Here is an 8,503-nt window from a genome sequence, read left to right on the forward strand (position 1 = left end):
GAGCTCCTCTCCTGTGAGGAAAGGTTGAGGGAATTGGGCTTGTTTAGCTTGGAGAAGAAAAGGCTCTGGGGAGACCTCATTGTGGCCTTCCAGTGCTTGAAGGGAGTGTATAAACAGGGGGAACAGCTGTTTTAGAGGGTGGATAGTGATAAGACAAGGGGGAATGGTCTTAAACTGAGACAGGGGAGGTTTAGGTTGGATATTAGGAGGAGGTTTTTCAGCCAGAGGGTGGTGAGGCACTGGAACAGGTTGCCCAAGGAGGCTGTGGATGCCCCATCCCTGCAGGCATTCAAGGCCAGGCTGGATGTGGCTCTGGGCAGCCTGGTCTGCTGGTTGGCGACCTGCACATAGCAGGGGAGTTGAAACTAGACAATCCTTACAGTCCTTTTCAACCCAGGCCATTCTATGATCATATGATTTGATGACTTCAGTGCCACTGAGCTGTGTGGTAGACTGAAATAACCTGAGATAGGTATTTCCAGCAGTAAAGAAAAAGTTAAAGAAGAGGTAACAGATCTACTGCCTGAAAGGGCAAGGGCTGAGCTGGAGGAAGAGTTGTGGCATTCCTCCTGCACCATCTGCAAGGCGTTCCCACTTAGTGATCCTGTTGATAACTTTGTCATCTGAAGCTACAGGGTGCTAAAAGCACAGGCTGGTGAAACAAGCTGGAGACACTGTCTTGCAGAGAGTAGGACTGAAAGATCATCCTTGGGAAATATAATGGGGGAAACAGGCGGCTCTAGCAGACGGAAGGGCAGAAATTGGACTAAACATAGCAACAAACAGCACGGTTGAAGAAAGGAGACACATTTTTGATAAACTATTCTAGTATAACCTCCTGCATTGAGTGAAGTTTGCTTGCATGGTTATGCAGTCTTTAATTAGGTTAATTTTTTCCATAGCATGTCAACCAGGTTATGGCATGTATAGACTGGATATCACGTACAGCTGATCCAGAAGTGCTACAGACAATGTATTCTGAGACACTTTTTGTGCTGTGGAATTCAGGCACACAGAGGGCAATACAGAAAGTGATGGTTAATGCATAGAAACACTTCTGAATATATTCCTCACGAACAGGCTTTTCTTTGTCTGTAATCACAGTGTTGCTTGAACCAAACTTTTCCATTTGAGGGAGAAAAAAAATAGAAAGATGATGAGGATTTTTCAAAAATATTTATGAAATTTTGGAAAATATTGAATCAGTATTTGAGAATGTTTTGATTGGCAAGAAAACTTTGGCTGTTCTACTGCTTGCTAAAAAGATGGATATTTTTTTTTAAATGAAAATTTCCAGATGTTTGAAGTAGAGTTGAATAAAAATGGTAAAAACATTTAAATATAATAAAAATTCACAGTAATCCATGTCCATACATGCTGGATCTGTGTTGTATTCTTAATATTTTTAAAGGAAAAGATGATAAAGTATGATATTTATTTATTCTCAGCCCTAGCAAAGGATACTTTTGGAAGGTACTTGATATCACTGGTTGCTTTGCATTTTAGGAGGATGGCAAATACTGAGGGCTACTTCATAGTCACCACCACCAGAAGTGAACACAGGGCTGAGAAATGCATTTTCAGAAGTGCTGCAATTGGCTGAAGTTTCAGAAGGGCTTTGTGTTTGGCTGTTGTGTTCAGAACTTAGGAACAGGGGGAGATAGGAGAAGTAGGACTCCTTTTTTTTTCTTTTTTTTTTCCTTTCCATTATCACCAAGGAGTTGTTTAACAAAAGCCTTTTAACTTAAGTCACTAACTTAAGTTTAATTAACTCATGATTCTAAATTAATATGTCGGACTGTGGCATATGTTTCAGAGGCTCCAATCAAACAGTTCATTCTGGCACTGGGAGTATACACACACATTTCAATAAAACATACTTAGATGCTTAACACCAGACATCTGACTTTGAAAAGAAATAATTTACTTTTAATCTCTCTTTCTTTAGTTTCTTATTCATGTGAGATCCCAAGAGGCAAACAGATTATCTTGACATTTTCCTTTGCCTTTATTAAGGAAAAAATTCCTGCTGGCTTCTACTCAGTGGAGATTTGGATGGAGCAAGGCCTGAGAATAGAATGATTAAACCTTTGTCAAAACCTTTCTTGCTTCTTCATGACTTCCAGAGCTCTTCTAAGTCACTCAAATGTACCTCCAGCACCAGGAATTAATCATCTGCTGACAGAGAGAGAGTGAAAAGCTATTAGTTTTGTAGGACATTTTCCCCTGCAAAGTTCCATTGCTGGTTGATTCTTTCAGAGAGATGATGTTGAAACTGAGAATAAATTCAGTTTCAACATTTTCATATTCTTTGCAGTCACTGCCAGGAAAACGCTTAACTCTTATGCAATAACAGCCTGGACTCCTTTCACTGTAGGAATGACACCATAATGATCTCAGCTCCATACATCCCGGGTTCTGGATGCAGTATGCTTGGATGGGCTTCTTTCTCCCCATAGCAGCTTCAAAAGCAGCCCTCAGGTTGTGCTCTCAGAAATCCTTTTTCACCATGGCTTACACCAGGTGGAAGGACACACGTACCCTTCAGTACAGCTACAGCCACACTGGCTGGCCTGGTAGCAGAGGCAGCCCTGTGAGCAGTGAAACCGAATCAGCAAGTGGACAAATGGCCCCAAACTTGCTCATGTGCTCACCCTTTTCTCATGGTGATCCTGCTGAGCCCTTCTGTCACATGTGCCTTTTAGACTCCATCTTTTAGAACAGCTTGTAAACATATCATTTACATTTTAATGTAGAAATATGCAGCATGGAGTTCATAAGGTGAATTTCCCAATTCAGATCTTGTTTTCTGGTTCTTAGAGAAGGAGGCTATGTTGCAACTGTGATCGAGAATTGCACCAATTAAATATATATATATTCTTTTCCTGCCTCAGAAAACCTTGTTGGTGACCTCTCATTGCAGAAGGAGGTGATGTTGTCTAGAGGCTGGAATTCTGCAGCCTTACCAGCCTCAGGGCCCCTGTCTGTTGCTGCCTGTGTGATCTACAGCACCGTTGCTGAGCTGTTTCTTCTTATTTTCTAAGGAAGGTTAAAAATACCAACCACATGAGGTGTCGTAAAGCTTTAGTAGCTCAAAAGTACCTTGAAATGATCAGGTAGAAGATAGTAAATGGACATTCATCTGCAGTTTGTTAGTTCCCCTCTTGTGCAAGATGGCCAGCCACTGAGTCGTCCCATCTACCTTTTTCTTAGCAGCTAAAGCATGTTAGTGTGAAGAAATGTGTGGTTTGTGCAAACACCAAAACTCTGACAATGGAAAGAAAGAGTACTTACATGACACAGGAACAGAATGACTCAGTAATTAGTTCTTGGAAAGGAACGTTTTACAGCGAAAGTGGATAAATTTAAAGAGCAGTCTCCATTACAAAATAATCCCCAAATTACTTAATGTCATACCAATTTCTCTGTTCCTTTAGACCTCTGAGGCAAAATGCTCCAAAATTATTCAGAAGGATCTTCTTTTAAGAAATTAAAGCAATCTGAACCAAAATCACTTCTTCCCCAATGGAGGCTTATCTCCATAGGCTTTCACCTCTCTCTCTGACCTTGGGGTTGCTACACATTATAAAGAGGACAAGAATGAAACTCGATCATTTCTTTGTCTTTAAACTTGCAGAACTGTGCTACCCAAAGGATTCAGTACTTCGTGATTTATGACTTTTCTGCTTTATTATGAAGAAACATTAAACATCTTTATTTAGTATGTTACATATTGCATTATCCAGGTTTGGCTGCTGATAGCAACATGCTCGCTCTTTATTCCCTAGAATTGCAATGCCTATCTGTAACCTTCTATACCGTTATCAGCTCTTCAGTGCTAATCATAAATTTTACAAAGGAAAGTTTTTCCAATTGTCTGGGTAATTGTCCCATCTGAGGGTTATTACTCTGCTTCATAGCCCGCAGATTCTTCTGAATCATTTCCTATATTAATAAAGTCTTTTAGTTTTGTTTTAAAAAAATGTAACTGAAGCTCTGATTTAGACTAACCTCTCCATGCTTCTCTCTTCTCCTGTGCAGCCTTTGACTGCATTTCCATTAACACCAAGAAAAATTCCTCTTCTGGTTGAAAGGGATTAAGTGATAAAGTGCTAAAGTGCTGTTGGGGTGTGGGTGATAGCATCAAGCTGAACAATATTTTTAACAGATAGTACTGAAACAGGAGGCAAAGTTACACTTTCCCCCAAAAATCTGACCAAAAAAAAAATCCCAAATAATTTGAACTGAAGCTTTGTTTAAGCCAAAAGCAAGAGATACAAAGCCAAGCCAAGATTCAAACAGATCTGTACTCTGTTCTGCTGTATGCCTGGAAATCATGTTCCACCCAAAGTCAACAGCTTAGCCAAGGAGAAAAACATTAATAGGAGACAGTGAGTGAAGCTGTAAGTACTACATCCGACTGAATGTGAGGACTCAGACTTTCTTGATTACCTGAAGGTGCAAAAGTCTTGAGTGTTATCCTTCCTTTATCAGCTTTAATTGTTAAGGCAAAGTTCTCCCATAAAAAGACTTGCTGCTCTGTCCTGTCCCTTCCTTTTCATTCCTTCTCAATTTGCATTTGGTTGGTAGAGCAAACATGACTCTTTTTAGAAGTTTGGGGTGAAAATAAAAATTCACTAGCACAGTATTATACTATCAAATCAGAACTTTGCTCCTTTAGGACAGCTCATTTGACTCTCAAAAGAAGGAGGCAACAGATCACCCCCTGGAGCAGTGTGACTGGTAGCGTGGAAATCTGTACCATCATCTTTGCAGTTCATGTGGCCTCTGCCAGCTCCTTCATCTCAGGGAAACATGTTTCTATGTGCATGGTAGGTGTCACTTTCTACATGAGTGTGAAAATCCACCTAAGTACAGAAACAAGGCAGTATCCAATCTGGGAGCATATGGGCTCTGGGAAGTCTCTCTGTCCACACAAAACCTTAAAACATGTAAATTTGAGCCTTCACAGTTGATTCTTTCACAAATGCAAACACTATCAATCAGCTTTATTTTGCTTACTGTATATAGAGTCTTGCTTTGCAAGAGCGTGAGAGCTTGTCATGCCAGTATGGTAAATTATGAAGTTACTTCTTTATAGAGGATGTAAAAAAACTTGGTGATTGAAAAAGCCTGAAGGTAACAAGTACAATGAAAATGAAAGCAAAGATGTTTTGCAAAATCATCTTTTGTTTAATTGAGAAAAAAATTTTTGGGAACCAGAAGGTGCTGCAGTAGGACTGGAGGAGTAGATTACAAGAATAGTTATTTTTACAAAATGACAGCATGTGCCTTCGTCCCATTGGAACAGCAGTTGATACATGTTTTTTGTTGAACTGGAGTAGGATTATGCACCTTCTTTAAATTAAGCACATCCTTAACTGCTTAGATAAATCAGAATCTTAGTGGGCTCAATGCAATGAGAAGTGCCTCAAATCCAAGAGTGTGAAAACAAGCTGGAGAATAGTAGTAAGAAATGTGAATTTAGGTTGTAACAGATCAAAATGTTTTTAGGAAGAAAAAAAAAAACAAAACAGAAATCACCAACAGCAAAAACATGTGGCTTCACAAGGAACTAATCAAAAAAATCTGAGGTTAACAAAATGACCAGTTCTGGAAATGGAAAACAGAGGTGACAGCTACACAAGAACATGGTCTAAGTTGCTAGCAGGAAAAAATTAGAGTAGAAAGCCATGATGAGTTAAAGCTAGGCAAGGCAAAGCAATATGGAGGATATGGAGGGGCATTTACAAATAGATTAGTGGAATTGTGGGCAAGTGTAAAATAGCTTGATAACCACTGAGAGGACAGTAAGTTAACACCAAACTATGTTGGTTTTCAAACTATGCTAACATGCACATAGGGGTTTTCAGACAAAATTATAAACAGTAAAGCATCTACTGATTAAGACAGAAAAAAGGATATCTCAGAGCCAAGAGGGCTTAAAAATCACAGAATCAGAGAATGGCCTGGGTTGAAAGAACAACAGTGACCATCTAGTTCCAACCCCCTGCTGTGTGCAGGGCCGCCAGCCAGCAGACCAGGCTGCCCAGAGCCACATCCAGCCTGGCCTTGAATGCCTCCAGGGATGGGGCATCCACAGCCTCCTTGGGCAACCTGTTCCAGTGCCTCACCACACTCTAGATGAAAAATTTCCTCCTACTATCTAATCTAAATCTTCCCTGTCTCAGTTTAAAGCCATTTCCCCTTGTCCGATCACCAGCAACCCATGTAAACAAGTCGTTACAAAAACCAGCAGATGGTAGTATGTACATCTAAAGGGTCCTGTGTACAAAGAAACAGGTAACACATAACATTCTAATTAAAAATAATAAAAAAAAATAGTGAAGTCCTTTTTAAGTTAGGGAATACTGATTATTTCATTAAATAAAAGTCACTCCTGTTACATAGTGATTCTCTCCGTACAAGATGCTCAATCCCCCACAGATGCTGCCTGGGAATGCATTTGGGCGTGGAGCTGAGCTAGGGAACAATTCCCAGAGCTGAGGACCTCTGTGAATGACATTTCAGCAATTCTTGTGTTTATGATCATTGTTGTTAATGGCTAGAGAAAAAATGGAGTCTATAGGAGACACTAATAGGGGAGGTAGCACCCAACACCAAATGCAGTAAGACTTTACCCAGCTTATAGGAGCGAGTAAAGTGATACTCAGCAACTCGGATGTTCAGAAGATACTCAGTAGTTGTCATTGGAATTGCAAAGGCAACAGCAGCTCAGAGGGGATGGTGGAAACCCAGCTATATGGAATATAGATACTCAGCTATACTCATGTATTCATAAAGCATCAGATGTTGGAGGTGTTCATCAAAGTGTTTTTAGCTTATTGAGTTATTTGACCATCTGTGGTTAAAATGGTTGTTCACTCAGAACATCACCAGTCCAATTCACTTTGTTTCCTATTATCCATCACTTTCTCACTTTCTTTGGTCTTCCCGTGTCACTTCACTGGGCATGACCTCTCCATCGTGGCTGTCAGCTCTCATCCCATCCTCTTCAAACCAAGTGAGCCTTCTTCCAATACAGAAGTGGACTCTCTGAACAGACCTCTGCATTTTACTGGCTCTGTCATTACCATGGGGAAATGAAAGAAGGGAGAATGTTTATACTGTGGTCATGGGCATGAGTTATTTAATTCCTAAAATGCATTTTGCTGTGAAGCAGTTTCATTCTCTTGCTTTGCAGTAGCCCCCAGAGGTTTATAGAGCATTGCAAGAATGCTCCTCTGCCTACCATAGCTAGGTAATGAATCATAAGCCACTGTGGGGAAATCCTTGTTGGTAGATAACTTACATTAGTTTTTATGGCATTTGTGTCTGAACTCAGAAATCCTTCCAGAGTGTCCCTTAGATCCCACTCTGAATTTCTGTAGGGTCATCTGCCTTCTTTCGTGTGAACATCAGTGAGAGAGCATCTCCCAGATGAAAAAATTATATATGCATGAGACCATCTGGAAGAGTAATACTTGGAATGTATATCCCAGCAAAGTACAGTCACTGTATATCTTGTATACTCATCACTCTGATAGAAATACTTCTGATATTTCTTCTTGCTTCTGCAAGACATAGTCATGGCTGCACACAGAGAGCTAAGTACTGCCGACATGGGTGAGTGCTGGAACTCTCGTGCAAGGAGATGAATCTGAGACAGTTTGGAATAGAAGCATATGGGCAGGGAAACCAAGAGGAAGAGAAGGATGGATGAGGGAGAAGGGAGAAGCCTTGAGGGTAGATCAGGTGTCCAGCCTCAACTGGGCTGGGAACCATCTCTCCCACAGAGGACCCTGAGGTCTTTACCTTGGAGGTGGACTGCTTGCTTGGTGTGGCAAAAGGGGCAAGGCCAAGAGATGGAAAAGACAGATCAGTATGAAAATGAGCTGAAAATCAGAAAGTTGAGTCAGAACTGAGAGAAAAACTCATAACTTTTCTGAAGAACTGAAAAAAAACTGAGATTTCTGAGTCTGGTGCTATGCCATTAGATGCCTGGAGAAATACCTGGCAATCATCCTGTCCCTGAGGGCTTATGCCTGGGAGGATGACAGCAGCCCTGGTGCCGGGGGCTGAGGGCTGTCAGCCTGTGAGAACTCTGCTCACATCTTCTCATTTGGGGGCAGAAGTCCAGTGAGGATGCAGAAAACGAAGATCAGAACATTTTGCTGTCATTGCTCATTAAGGAGTGCCAGCCACTCTGTTCATTGAGACAAGGAAAAATGTACTGTATGGTAATGGCATTTAGTGCCATCCCTCTCTGGAAGATTTACTTGCAAAGGCTAAACTGAAATAGCACAGATGATTTGAATTCCTCCTTCCTGCTAGCACCAGCAGCACAGTGGTACTGGGCCTGCAGATCCAGCATAGGCACATGGCATCACTGGACCAGTTGATAGTGAGCCTGCCAGACAGATGCACAATACTTGCTACTTGTATTTGTTTCATGAGTGAAATAGTAGCTTCTCTGTTGCTTCCCAATGAGCAACACTGGGAA

Source organism: Phasianus colchicus, chromosome 4, assembly GCF_987193195.1.
Source record: "Phasianus colchicus chromosome 4, bPhaCol1.hap1.1, whole genome shotgun sequence".
NCBI classification, from domain to species: domain Eukaryota; kingdom Metazoa; phylum Chordata; class Aves; order Galliformes; family Phasianidae; genus Phasianus; species Phasianus colchicus.